The sequence below is a fragment of the Miscanthus floridulus genome, chromosome 7, assembly GCF_019320115.1.
Source record: "Miscanthus floridulus cultivar M001 chromosome 7, ASM1932011v1, whole genome shotgun sequence".
Classification (NCBI taxonomy): Eukaryota; Viridiplantae; Streptophyta; class Magnoliopsida; order Poales; family Poaceae; genus Miscanthus; species Miscanthus floridulus.
In genome coordinates, this window is record NC_089586.1 from 52,919,749 (window position 1) to 52,935,099 (window position 15,351).

A 15,351-nucleotide genomic window follows, 5' to 3' on the forward strand; every position below is an offset into this window, starting at 1 on the left:
CCTGAGATGCATGTATGTATTCTAGAGTATTCTAGCTGTAGGATCAGATCAATTCAAAGCCATAAGAAAAAGGATTACAAGAAAGCTCACTCACCTACTTGTACATGAAAGCATCTAATCGGGTTTCTAAGCTGACCCAGTAACTGCAGCAAACAATTATTATATAAGTTTTTGCTTCACAATTATATATAATTGTTGTTGTTCCTCTATATTCCTCATCCATGTCATTCAAAGAAATTTATACATAATCATTCCTCTCTACTGCACTTTGCAAACAGATAACATATTCACAGGTACGCACTAGGCACTAGGTAGTAAGTCACAATAAAATATATTAGTGCAGGCATTTGAAGTTATGTGGCTGCTGAATTGCACATATGTGGCTTCTTTAACTAGAGCTAGCATTACCTACCACATAAGAATTGCAAATACCCAAACCTGGTATGTAGTGATGGTAGCTGAGGATGAGATCCGGCTTGTCGCCTTGCCACCTGCAACACCACATCTTGTGCCTCGGTACCCCAACCAAATCCTAGGCAGCAGGCACTAGGCACCATTAGCTCGAACCGAGATTGAATCCAAGGTCACCAAATCTTGACACAGAGAGACAATACGAGGAAGGAAGGGTGGGGATTCACCTGGAGCATCACAGAAGCGGCAGGAACCAGCACAGGAGCGATGGGTTTCAGTACTTTGGGGACTATGGTTACCCATCGCCGTTGTCGCCCGTGCGCCGAGAACCCGCTGCCGCTGCCGCCGTTGCCCATGCCGGGATCCCACCACTACCACCACCGTCGCCCACACGGGGATCCAGTGGCCGCCGCCACTGGGATCCCGCTGCCACCGCTAGGATCTCGCCGCTGCCACCGCTGTCACTCACGCCGGATCCCGCCATTGCCCACGCCGGAGGGGAGGGAGAGGGAGCAGGGCCTAGGAGTGCCACCGCCAACCGCTAGGAGTGCGCACCACTCGGAGATAGGAGGAGAGGGAGAGGGTGCGGGCCTGCGGGAGAGGGAGAGGGAGAGGAAGATAGAGATGTGCTCACTGGGCTGAGGGAGAGGGTGAGGGTGCACGCCGCTCTCCGCTGAGGGAGAGGGAGAGGGTGAGAGAGCTGAGAAACCCTAAGTTTTGGTTATGCTTATATATGCGAGGGGTACTGGGTCTTGGGCTGGATATCCAATACTCTGGATCTTGCATCATTTACAGGGGAATATGATCTGTGATGTCCAACCGTGACGACAACTAAAACAGTCGTCATAAATGTATCACCTCAGGAACGAACCATCACAGACAATAGAATTCTATGATGTTTTCTTAGAATGTCACTAGTAAACCATCATGTAAAGCCTTATTTCTTGTAGAGTGATCGGCAACTCATATGGGGTTACTCGGGAAGATGGTTTGTGGGCTTCAACGTACGTGTAACCCGACGGTGAACGCAAAGAGACGAACGGTTTATAGTGGTTCGGGCCCTCGTAATCGAGAAATAATCTTTACGTCCGGTCGGTATGTAGCCTTTTGCGTTGGATTGATTGATATGATTATATGTACAAGGGGGTGCACCGTACCTCTCTTTATATTGGGGTGAGGATAATGGCACGTATCTTGTCCTAGTCGATTATAATGGAAGAGTTCTAGTTCTATTACAGAATCTAGTCCTAGTTCTATTACAGAATCTAGCTTTCTTAGTAAGCCGACTAAGTTGATCCTGAATAGCCTGAAGACCACGCCATCTTGCCTCATGTCCTTCAGCAGATCGTGGGCCAGCCTAGGGCCCAGCCGAGTAGTGGACCCTATGGGAAACCCCTAGGACCCTGGTCCGTCAGGCGGGCGGAAAGACGGCTTCGGTCTCCTCTCTCTCCTGGTCTACTCTGGGCGGCAGATGGCAGCGGGCGACGGCGGAGCCAGATCTGGCTCGTGGGCTGGGAACGGGCTCGCCGGCGGGCTCGAGAATGGACTCACCGGTGGGCTCATGGATTTTTTTTGTTTTTTTATCGATTAACCGAGGCGGACGTTCTAAGGCACCTGCCTTGGTTAATTCATTAACCAAGGCGGGTGGCCAACCGCCTCCGTTAAGACCTAACCATGACCTGTGCACGGAGGCGGATGGTTTGCCTGCCTCGATTAATCTCTTTTGCCTGTTTCGGTTAAGTTTATAGTAGCAGTGATTCATGTATCATATTTCAATTAATACCGTTTATGACTATGCCCATTATAAAATTATGAGAACTTACATTATCTTTCCATTTACTTTTTGAGAACAATACGTCTGGACCACAAATAGACAAGGTTGATTCGCCACTTAATTCTTTCATGTTGGAATATCAAACATGAAAGTGTTTGCAGTAACTCACGGAAGCCATGGTTCGTTTAGATTAGTGCTAGTGCAGCAGAATAGATGGCTTGAGAGGATATGTACGCTCGTATCTTTATGCACACAACATAAATTTAATTTAAACATGAATATACACAATTATAAATAGATGCTAAGAATCGGTATCTATATGCACATAGATAGTGTAGGACTCCAGCAACTCCATGCATGCATACATTTTGAGCGTCTTCGAATCATATATACTAATCCCACAAGTGCGCAACTAATGGGTCATTGGAAATCCTGCACGGAGCTCTCACTTGAACTGCAACTTGGATGCAAATGTTTGGCCAAACTTCCATCCTTGTGGCACCACGTTTGTGAATTCAATAGTTTGTCCGTCTGTGTCGGTGACTCTAAACGAGAGCATCTGCCCAGTAAGATACGCAAGAGAGTGCCAGTTCGCACCCCAGTTGCGTGCCATTGGTATCCAACTATTGGAGTTGGAGGTCTTGACATCCATTGACTTGATGGAGCCAGCGCCTGCAACATTGGTCACGAGCACGAGATTGAAGTAGTCGTGACCGTTGATTGTGAACCGCACCCCGCCTCGCTTCACACAAGGAACCCTGCAAATTAAAGCAAGCATTTTTACTCAAGATAAGACATTGCATGCATCGTCATGCTTAATTTTGTCAGAACAGTCGAGACTTCTACACTTGATCGGCAATTGAACTCATAAAATATACCTTTTGTACATGACGGCGATGATTGCCGCCGGTGTAGACGCCGATCTTCTCAAACGCCGGCTGCGCCATGTCGAAGTGCGGGCGCTGCTGATTGCACCAACCGCCGTCGGGCAGCGCCGAGTTGGGCGGGCAGAAGTTGGTGGCCGTGACGGTGACCGTGACGCCGGGCTTGCAGAACCTCGGGTCGGCTCTCTTGCGGTCGCACGCGATCTTGTAGCACTGCCCGCATGATGCGCCGCCGTTGAAGAGCGGCGTGCTCAGGGCCGCCGTCCGCGTGCCGTAGCCCTGCGAGTAGAGGTTCCCGTACCCGCACGCACCGCCTGCGAAATATATACAATTTGATGACGCGGTATACAGTTATCTCTCGATCTGCCTGCTAGCTTTGGGTAATAAACCATGACAAAATAAGAGAGGGCAACTTAATTACCCATGGTGTCAGAGGCATCGGCGCCACCGTAGAACGTGGCATGCGCCTTCAGCCATCCGGCCGGCGTCGGAGACGACGGAGCGCTGGTGGCGGCGTCACCAGCGGCGGCCATGGCCAACATGCAGGCGACTGCGAGCGACACGACTCCAAGAACTCGAGCTGGAGCGGCCATACCCATACTGCTCGGGTTTGTATATGCCTTGAAACTGCACAAAACGTAGCTATATGCCTCACCTCACAGAGCTGGCCGGGATGCTGAGTGCACGAACTGGTTTATTAATGTGTTCTGCTCAAGTGTCTAGATTGATTGTGGTGTGATGATTTGTGCAACGGTCTGGTGGGTATATATATACACGGCCTTACCCTAGCAATCACGAAGGGTTAATTAAACAAATTAACAAGCGCATCGATCAAATGAAGCAAGCCGGACCAGAAACTGCACATGGCGATGCATTGCTTACGGTTCAAACCGGAGAGATAAATGTACGCGCGCACGCGCACGGATACATTTTAGCCGGTGCTTTAATTTGTTCGCCGTTTCTCTTCTTCGAGTTCAGACTTCAGAGGATCGCGTTGCTTGAGCTTCACCTTCTTTGAAGGTGAAGTCAACGGCGGCTTTGCACTTGCTTGCGTGTTCACCATACATACAATTGTCTAAGGAAGGATGTCGTTGGTTTCTTCAATGGCACGAGTTATCCGGGCCTGCACCTGGACAGCACACAGCAGCATCAGCAGCGCCCATCTGTGTGTAAATGAAGTTATAATGATTAACCGCCGGGCTCTTACACCGGCCGTTCCTTGTCACTCAGAAGTTCGATAATGATCCAATAGGAGCGTTCATCCGTGACTCCCGTCCTAACGCGTCTCTGCAGGAGCAGGCCTCATCTCTCTCAAAAACAAAAAACAAATCCTCACTCCCTCGTATGCTTATCTGCTCAGCGCCCGAAGCAGCGTGGCCACTCATTCGTCCGCCCCCTTCCCCCACTGCGCCCTCGTCGGGCTGCTGCGCCGTGCCCTTCACCCCATCGCCAGCCACGCCGCGCGCCATCGGTCCCAACGCCACTCACCTGCGTGTCCCAGCCGTCTGCGCCAGTCGCTCCATCGCCATCCATCCATCGCCCATCGCTGTCAAGCGCGCCGATGACCCCGCCATGGTCACTAGGGTGCACTGTGTAGTGGCGCCTCAAGTCTTCCCCGGCCAAGCCAAGGGCACCCACGAGTGTGGCCAGTACTGGTGGTGCTCGCTCGCCACCGGATCCCACCCAGACGACCGAAATCGACTTGCCCCGGCCTTCACCTCCTCTATATTGCAAATGTATGTTTCAAGTGTTTCAAATATTTCAGAGGCATGTTACAATTGTTACTTATGGATATTGCAAAACTAGATTGGTATGTTGCACTTGTTGCAAATTTTTGCAAATATTTTCATTGGTATGTTGCAAGTGTTTTGAAAAAAATGTTTCATCTATTTGAGATGTATGTTGCAACAATTGTTTTATCTGAATGTTGCATGTTTCACACATGTTGCAAGTGTTTTATGTGGACATTGCATATGTTTCACATACATGCTGCAAGTTTTTTTATCTCGATGTTGTATATCTTTTACACATATGTTGCAACAGTACGTTTCAAATGTTTCATCTGTGTTAGATATATGTTGCATTAAGTGTTTTATGTTGCAAGTGTTTCACAGGGGGCACGGTGAGGGATGGGCGCATGACCCAGGTGGCGGGGGATGGGGGCGCGGCAGAGCTAGGGATCGACAGACAGTGGCGCAACGAGCTAGGGGCTGGCTCCTAGGTCCGACCCACATGGAGAGAGAGAGGGGTCAGGGGAAGGAGCAGGGGCCAGGGTGCACCTACGAGTCGGGGGCGAGGCCGTCCATCCAAAAGCGAGGAGCGGCGGCCGCAGCATTGAGAGCGAGGTGCACGTGCGAGTCAGAACGAGTCAACGGAGGCAGGTTGCACGGGCGTCCAGACATCCGGGCGCTAACCACACGCCTCGAAGTTTTCCTCCAAAGTCCAAAAGCGAAGGGAAAATGAGAAAATTGGAGCTCTTATACTAAATTGTAGATCAATTTATTGGGTTAATTATGGTGGAACCTGCTCACCCGCGTTCAAGTTCTTGATTTCGCACGGGTGCTCGTATTTTCCTGGATATATTCTAGGATTTAATGGTGCTATGCTTTCAGTGATAGGCGACGTCCCCGTCGACAGTGAGGCGCCTGTAGTGATTTCGTGAATCTCGAGATCTATTGGCTCAGTTCTTCAGAGGTGCTTATAGGGGTAGGGTTAGCATACTTGTATTCATAGTGGTGAGTGTGCGTGCGTGTTGTGAGCGCCTATGTTGTACGATGTAATTCTAAAAAACTTGAGAAAGACCCCTTTCCCAATAATGAGGAATAAAGAAGATTGAAGATAAAATTAAGCTCTAGCAGGTCCTCTTCCAAGCATGTGGGTGGTGAATGCTGATAGAGGAAGGGAGATAGAAGAAAGAACAAAGAGGATGAAATTTTCTCAATCTCGTGTAGCAGCCCTTTGTTACACTAGTATAGTGCCCGTGCTAATGCCACGACTTCATTTCAGGGATAAACATGAAAACAACCAAATGACGATATTTTTTTTATAGTTCAACTTTCACACAATTGTATATGACCATGTATATAATATGAAATACCCTTATGCATAACAAGGCATAATAAAGTGATGTCTCGCCTTAACCATCTAATTTATAATCTACCTAAGACATTGAGTACGTCTTAGAGATCTTTAGGGAAGTTGTCAAAACATTCAATTGCACAGCTCTTCAAAATGTCCCCCAAGAATTCTGTCCTAAGACAAGTTGATAGCTGTCCATGACAGATAATAAGTTAACTTATTAATTTGCTATGTAGTGTACAAAATATGCATAGAGAAACTATTTTTATTAATTAATTCCTAAATATAAAGAAATAAGCTACAATCGAAGACGACTCACCTTGAGGCAGGACCTTTGCATTGTTTGCCTTCTTAGGTTCATTATATCAAGGCATCGCCATCACATCCTCATCAGCACGCTTCCTGTCTTCGTCTTTTTCTACATCAACTATTTGTCCAGCATCAGCTTTGATTGGTCATTCTTCTACATCCATATATTGAATTGCATATACAATTTTATAATACCAGTGTCAGATGCCATTTTTTATACGTAGGCAATGACCCGTATAGGTATATATACTCTTTCAATATAAGTAGAGAAAAGGATGCAAGCCAAAAGTCTAGGAACTCATTTCCTGGCAAAAAAAAAGCAATCCACTGTGTCAACGAAGGGAAAAAGGCTCTGCTTTTGGTATTTTTTTTTATCAAAGAAAGACACATTTAAGCAAGCGTGGCAAGGGACTAAGTTTTTGTTGTCGCGGGATAGTAAAAAACATTGGCAGATGCTAGCTAGGCATATTTATTAGTTTAGTTTGTTTACAAGTAGGAATTCAAAGATAGCTATTTTAGAGAAAGACCGGAATAGGCAGTTCCTTTCCCTAGAACCGTCCTTGAGAGTTTTCTACCTCATACGGCTCAGAAATTGCTATCTTAATTTCCCCTGTCTTAACTGAATTTGATTTCTCAAAAATCAATCCAATTTCTTCTTGGGTTAAGCAGAAGAAGTTAATTACCTAAGTTTCAAACCTTAATTTTGATCAATAATCAGTTTGATCTTATCTCCCACCTTAAGAAGAGTGAAGCACTGCATATGCAATATTATAATACCAATGTTAGATACCATTTTTTGTATATGTATGCAATGACTCGTTAGATATACATGTGTGGGGATATTTGAGTTGCCGGAGACATCGCTGCATATGACATCCTCGTCAGCAGCTTCCTGTCCTCATTTTGTTCTAGATTAACTATTTTTTTGGCATCATCTTTGATCGGCCCTTCTTTACATCCATATTGATCTGCATATTATGCAATATATTGTAATACCATTGTTAGATGCCATTTTTGTATATATATGTATGTAATGAACATACCTAAGTTGTGGGAGACAGCGTTACATAGTGCATCATCACGCACCCGAAATATATCATTATTAACATATCATTAAATAAATTAATAATGATATATTTTGGGTGCGTGACCATCCAGTACGCAAAGATCTCTCCCGCAACTCACTATCTGCTCACTACATACATATATACAAAAATGACTATCTAACACTGATATTATAAATATTGCATATGCAGATCAATATGGATGTAAAAGAAAGGACAGATCAAAGACGATGCCGAAAAAATAGTTTATCTAGAACAAGACAAGGACAGGAAGCGTGCCGACGAGGATATCATAAGCAGCGATCTCTCCGGCAACACAAATATCCTCGCACATGTATATCTAACGGGTCATTACATACATATAAAAAAATGATATCTAACACTGATATTATAATATTGCATATTGCATATGTAGATCAATATGAATGTAGAACAAGTGCAGATCAACTGACGAGGGTGTGGTACGCAACAATTCTCACAAGTAACTCACCTATCCTCACATATGTATATATATCTATACGGGTCATTGCATACATATACAAAAAAATGGCATCTAGCACTGATATTATAAAATTGCATATGTAGATCAATATTATGGATATAGAAGAATGACCAATCAAAGACTGTGCCAGACAAATAGTTGATGTAGAAAAAGACGAAGATAGGAAGCGTGCTGATGAGGATGTGATGACGATGCCTCGATATAATGAGCCTAAGACTGTCTCCAATAAGGAGACCCAAATCTAAAATGAGTAGCAAGAGACCTAAAATCAGCCTCCATCAGAGTACCTATACGGGAGACCTATTTTAGGTTGCCTGAGAGGCACAATCCAAATATGAGTATCCTCTCTCCTGAAAACTTATTTGCAGAAAGGATTCTCTTTTGGGTCTTGCTGTTGGAGAAGATGCCGAATATGTATTGAACCTTTTGCCTGTAGTGCTACCCAAAGGACGAATGAGTCTTGTATTTTAGGTGTTGTTGTTGGAGATAGCCTAAGAAGGCAAACAATGCAAAGGTCTTGCCTCAAGGTGAGTCGTCTTTGATTGTAACTTATTTCTTTATATTTGAGAATTAATTAATAAAAATAGTTTCTCTATGCATATTTTGTACACTACATAGTAAATTAATAAATTAAATTATTATCTGCTATGGACAACTATCAACTTCACTGAGAACGGAATTCTTGGTGGACATTTTGAAGAGCCGTGCAAATGAATGTTTTGACTCAAGGACCTTAGACAGATTATAAATTAGATGGTTAAGGCAAGACATCACTTTATTATGCCTTGTTATGCATAAGGGTATTCCGTATTATATATATGGTCATATACAATTGGGTGAAAGTTAGACTATGAAAAAAATATCATCAATTGGTTGTTTTGATGTTTATCTCTAAAATGAAGCCGTGACGTTGGCACGTGCACTTTACTAGTCTTTTGAAACAATACAAAGTTAAATACCAAAAAAATAATTCACATGTATACATATACTAATCTGTATGATTTATAAACAAACACAAGTATTTAAGGGCTACATCATTTCGTGGGACTGATATCAAAAGAATCGGTCTTGTTGATTGCTGAGATATAACAGCCGGGGTACAAAAAGGATTATAAACAATTATAATCCTTTGAAGAAACAATACAAAGTTAAATACAAAAAAAATTCACAGCTATACATACTAATCTTTATGATTTATATAAAACAAACACAAGCATTAAAAAAAAATCATCTTTATGATTTATATAAAACATACACGCTTAATCTAACGCGTCATTTGGATTAAGCGTGTAGTTAGTTATTAACCGAGAAAATGAGAGGGAACTTCACCACGATAAAATAGAATCTAGAAACTAAAGTAAAAAAAAAAAGAATCTAGAAACTCAAAATACTCAACATGCAAGGTCAGAAAGTGGACCTAGAAAACAATGTTTTCGGTAAAAACCAAGACATCAGTTCCGTCATGTGCTACCAGTTTTGCGCTAGCTAATCTTAGAAATCCGTAGCAAAAAATATTAGAGACCGACCACACTTATCGGTTTGGTCTCGTACCTCGCTCAAGCAGGATGTCGAGGATCTGATGAGAGTTGCCGGAGCTTGCTGCGGAGTACGTGTTTCGACGCCCACTCCTCCTCGTCCTCCGCGTTCAGCGCGTCACCACCGCACTGCGCAAGCGCGAGCACCACCTAAACCCAGGGAAACAACGCAAAAGCTGTCAAAAACCCTAAACCCAGTGTTCGCCTAGAGAGTAGAAGGCTGTTTGCATGCCTGGGGATATGACCGGGGCGAGGGGATGCGATCGAACACGTCGTCATCGCCGAACTCGGTGGCGGCGCGGGATCCACGGCGGACTGCTCGTTGGAGGCGTCGGCAGGGTTCTCGGCGGGGCCCGGCAGGAGTTGTGCTCGTTGGCAGCGTCGGCGGCGTTAACGATATATATGTGATGATATGTATGTTGCTTCTCCGGCGAGCGCGAGTGCGTACGTGCCTGATCAGGATGGTCTTCCTCGCGCTATATATGTGATTGCGTCAATTCCTTTTTTATTTGATTTGTTGGCGCGATTATTTTTTATTGCCTGTGATTGAGCCCGATTGATTTTGATTTCTATCTACTTTGATTGAATCTGATTTGTGGACGCCTTTATTTTTTGAAACAAAGCGCACGCGTTGTCGTCCAACTGTGACAGGCGCGTGTTTCGGCCGGCATGCAATGCGCTGTGCGTGGCTGGCCGGCGTGCCCTGCAGGAAGGAGGAGCCGAGCGCGAAGATCGTGGGGACGGACGCGCGGTCGTGTGGCGGCGGTTCCTGGAGATCCTGAGCGCGAGCGGGGATCGGGGGCGGGGCCTGGAGACGGTGACGCCTGACGTGGATGTCGCGCGCAGATGGGTTTTCTTGTGCGCGGATGGGTTTCCTTTCGTGTGGGAGATGGCAGGGGGCCGAAGAGTACCATACACGGATCTTGATCGTCAGATTTGAGTAAGGAGTCAACACTTGTAAGCAATCTGGATGACTGATTTCTATGTTGGGTACATTTTTTGGATGCGTAGAGGGGGCCATCTCAGCAGGGAAGGTTATATGGAATTGATATAAAGCGGGCGTCCGGGTGGGGACGGACACACCCGACACGTGCCGAATCAACTCACCTGCTTCCCTCTCTCCTCCTTATCCTTTCCTCGAGCCGCACTCCTGTAGCACTCGCGCTCCCATTCTACTGCCGCGCCCGCTCACCCGCCGTGACGGACACCACGCCCCGGCCGCCCCACCTGCCCGCCGGCACTCCCTCCCTCTCCCCCCCTCCGCGACCTGCTACGCCGTGCCCTCAGTGACTTGGCTCCCGCTTCCCCCATCGGAGACGAGGACGACGGCAGTGGCACTGATAAGGTAGGTCGTTCCTCCTCTACATCTGAGCCCTCCTCCTCCTCCTCCTCCTCTTCCATTGGATCTAAGGGACGCGACGTTGGCTAGGGTTCCGACGACCTTTGTGGTCCTATTCCCTCCTCCCTCTAGTGAGCTCGAAGGGGATGCGCCTGGGGCTAGAGCAGCCTGCACCTCGAACCCATCCCCTTGATGTTTTGTACTCCTTTTTTACTGTTTCTCCGTGTTCCAAGGGGGTTTTTGGATGTTGCAGTAGATGATTTTCTATGTTGCAATAGGTGATTTCATGTGTTGCAATAGGAAGTTCTAATGTTGGGATTGTTGTAATAGGGGATCTTAATTGTTGAAATTACCTTTTTTTAAATATTGCAGCACTAAAAGGTGATTTTGAGATGTTTCCATTTCCATGTTTCATGGTTGATTTTTGCGACATTGCAGTACTACTGTTTCAGATATTGCAGTACAAATTTTTCAATGTTACATTACAAAATTTCCTATGTTGCAGTATTTTTTGTTGTTGTTGCACTACATAGTTTTGTGATGTCGTTGTATTTAGATCCTGATGTTACACTATATTTTTTGCGATGTTGCACTTAAAAAGTGTTTCGTGCTCTTGGAACAGGGGGCACGGTGGGGAACGGGGCGCGGAGGGGTAACGGGGTGCGGTGGTGTCAGGGTTATAATCCTCGGGTGTCTCAAGGCACCGACTAATTAGCAAGCTGAATGGCCCACGACACATCAGCTAGCGAAGGTCTGAACGACCGAGGCCCAGTTGAGCCAAGCATAACAGGCCTGACGCCAATGCCAGGGTCTGCCGCAACCCCTCCTTCTACCTTAGCCACACGATGCACAAGAAACTCATGATCTCTCTAATGGAAACGGGGATCCTGATCTTCCGCCAGGTAGTGGTAACTATCGTTGTGGCGGAGAATGACACATCGATCCAGCTTCAGATCGAAAGATCGAACCCTTCAATCTTAGCACCACAACTCCTCTGGTTATCAACCGAGACATGAATATGGTTGACCTCGCCAAGAAGGCTAATCCCTGCCTGTGCAACGAAGAACAAAAGCAAGAACAAGAAAGAAAGCAACCAAATTGTAGATGAATGATTAATCTCACGAAGTTGAGGTCTCACAAACTGATAAACGGTGAAACTGTTCTTGATAGATTAATCTAAGCAAAAACCCAAAATCTAATGACGGTGGCGGCGTATGATTATAAAGGTCTTAGGGTTGTCGCCTACCCTAGACACGTCCCCTAATGGGCCCAAACACGATACACGGTCCAATGGACCAAAAGATGGTGTCGCAGCACCCTGGCAGATTCTGGATGCTGAATTATTTTGATGATTCCTGTTGATTCTGAAGGGCTTTTGACGTGAGACTACTTGAGTTGTCTTCCTTATCAAATTAGCTTTCCAACCATATGTCGATCGTCGAAAACGGAGTCCGGATGCGTCCTGGGTGACTAGTTTAAGGCAGACTGGTCCTGAAGGCCGAGGCAGACTCAAAATCATGTTGGACCGGACCTCCGGTTTCTGTTGAACGTCCTTGCTGGTCATCAACGCCTCCACCTCTTCCTCTAAGTCCCTCATGACCCTATCCAATGTTCCTAAGCAAGATAACATCATTAGATAATAGTCTATTATCAAAATAGAGTTGACGCATTTGAGCCCGGGTCATTGGACCTTGCATGACAGTTGAAGGATCAGCGGGTACATCCGATGGAGTGATGTCCTCATCATCCTCCCCCTCTTGAAACTAAGTCGTCCTCGACTCAAGCTCATCTTCTTCTCCCAAATAAGGCTTCAAATCTGCAATGTTAAAGGTGGGACTAACCCCGAACTCAGGTGGCAACTCAAGTTTGTAGGTATTATCATTTATTTTCTTAATTATCTTATCAGGACCGGCTGTTCTTTGCATTAATTTAGACTTACACAACTCAGGAAATCTATCTTTTCTCAAATATAACCAAACAAAATCACCTAGTTCAAGTTTAATTTCTTTTCTACCTTTACTACCAGCAATTATATACTTTTCATTCATTCTTTCAATATTTGCTTTATTTGTTTCATGCAACTTATAAATGAAATTAGCACGCTCTCTAGTATCACTATGTGTTCTCTCAGTGGTAGGTAAAGGCAAAAGATCAATAGGAGCACAAGGGTTAAAACCATACACTATCTGAAAAGGACTTACCATGGTGGTGGAATATTCTGCCTTGTTATATGCAAACTCTACATGCGGCAAATACTCTTCCCACATCTTCAAATTACGCTTCAAAATTGCTCTCAACATGGTGGACAATGTTTGATTCACTATCTCAGTTTGCCCATTAGTTTGGGGATAACATGTTGTAGAAAACAGTAGCTTAGTTCCCAATTTATTCCACAAAGTGCGTCAAAAATGACTCAAGAATTTTACATCGCGATATAAAATAATAGTAGAAGGCATACCATGCAAGCGAACGATTTCTTGAAAGAAAAAGGTCAGCAATATGAACAACATCGTCGCTCTTATGACAAGGAATAAAATGTACCATCTTAGAAAAACAATCAACCACCACAAAAATGCTATCCCTCCCCCTCTTAGTCATTAGCAAACCCAACACAAAATCCATAGATATATCAGCCCTAAGGAGTAGAAGGAACAGGAAGAGACATATACAAACCATGTGGATTGAACCGCGACTTAGCTTTTTGACATGCTGGTTGTCCGTCTCCTATAACCAGCCAATATCCAAGCCTAGATCCAAACCATAGTGATGAAAAAGAACATCACAAATTAGTGCCAAATCATCACAACATTAACGATACAATCAACATTAACCTTGTCACACATTAAGACACTCATAAAACATATAAACTAGAACAAAGCTCACAATTGACAAAACATTGCTCATCATTTTCATTGAAACCATCAACATTTGTTTTTGTACAAATTTCCACAGGAAATACTAAGGCAATAACCAAGCTACACTCAAGTGTCTACAAAACTAAGATGTTGACTTGTACAGCACACAACTCATATGATTTGCTTAGACCACTAAATCTTTCGTAACTAACAAAAATAGCCACCATAAGCACCATGATCCTCTTGCTGCAATTCAGAGAGCACAAGTGTTGACCTCAGCTAACAATCTATTGGGTTTGCATTTGAAGAGTACCAGAGAAATAATCACAATCAGCGGCAATGTGCTGTAGCTGCACCATATTTAAACTATTAGCCTGCAATGTTCAGAAGAGACACCCCCTGTTTGTTAGTATTAAGCACAACCAATATATTTTAGGTAACTTAATCTAGCACAAATTTCAAATTAGGTAGCCTATAGAATTGATAATTGGAGTAACACAGGGTAGTTCAAAGTATGCAGTGTCTGATGCCTGGATATGTTAAAATGTAAAAGAAATCAATGTAACTTAATTTCTTTTTTTTTTGGTTCTAGATCAAAAACTTTGAAAATAATTAGCTATAAACAAAATACTACGGCCAAAAGAGTATAGATCCACCACACACCTAAATTTCTAGTCCAAAACTCATGTTCAATGATATTTACAACAAATTAAGTGATGCAACACTTCTAAAGTAATAGAAAAATAAGATTTTTTAAACGCTATTCTAAATGGCCGGGTTATGAGCTAGCTTCTGAAACAAGACAAATTTTGGAACAATGCAGACAAGTATCATAATAAGCTTACCATTTCTTAGCTGTGCTTGCTACTCCATCGCTTGCATCATGATTTTCAACTCATTGTTGCCGGTAGCCATCGCAGCTAAGTCTCTCTACAAACATGTAAGAGGACAGTAAATTGATGCAGCTCATAAATCTTCTCCAACCCAAACAGCGAGACAGTGATACCATATTGAGCAACATACTATATCGAAGCACGGAGCTAGAGATATCAGGTACTAAATAGTGGGTTTGCAGATCATAACAATGGTCCTCCCACATGCTAGGCTGCATCATTAATACCAGCACCCCATCCCATCATCACAACAACTAGAAATCACAGAGTAGATCTCCTGAGATGCAATGTATGTATTCTAGAAAAGGCTCACATCAACCTGAGATGCATGTATGTATTCTAGAGTATTCTAGCTATAGGATCAGATCAATTCAAAGCCATAAGAAAAAGGATTACAAGAAAGCTCACTCACCTACTTGTACATGAAAGCATCTAATCGGGTTTCTAAGCTGACCCAGTAACTGCATCAAACAATTATTATATAAGTTTTTGCTTCACTAATTATATATAATTGTTGTTGTTCCTCTATATTCCTCATCCATGTCATTCAAAGAAATTTATACATAATCATTCCTCTCTACTGCACTTTGCAAACAGATAACATATTCACAGGTACGCACTAGGCACTAGGTAGTAAGTCACAATAAAATATATTAGTGCAGGCATTTGAAGTTATGTGGCTGCTGAATTGCACATATGTGGCTTCT

At 44.2% G+C, this 15,351-nt stretch overlaps 1 pseudogene; it reads right to left on the reverse strand.

Annotated features, from left to right (window-relative positions):
• Nucleotides 1-2,535: 2,535 nt before the first annotated feature.
• LOC136463238 (expansin-A24-like) lies at nt 2,536-9,926 on the reverse strand (annotated as a pseudogene).
• Between the last annotated feature and the right edge of the window lie 5,425 nt (nt 9,927-15,351).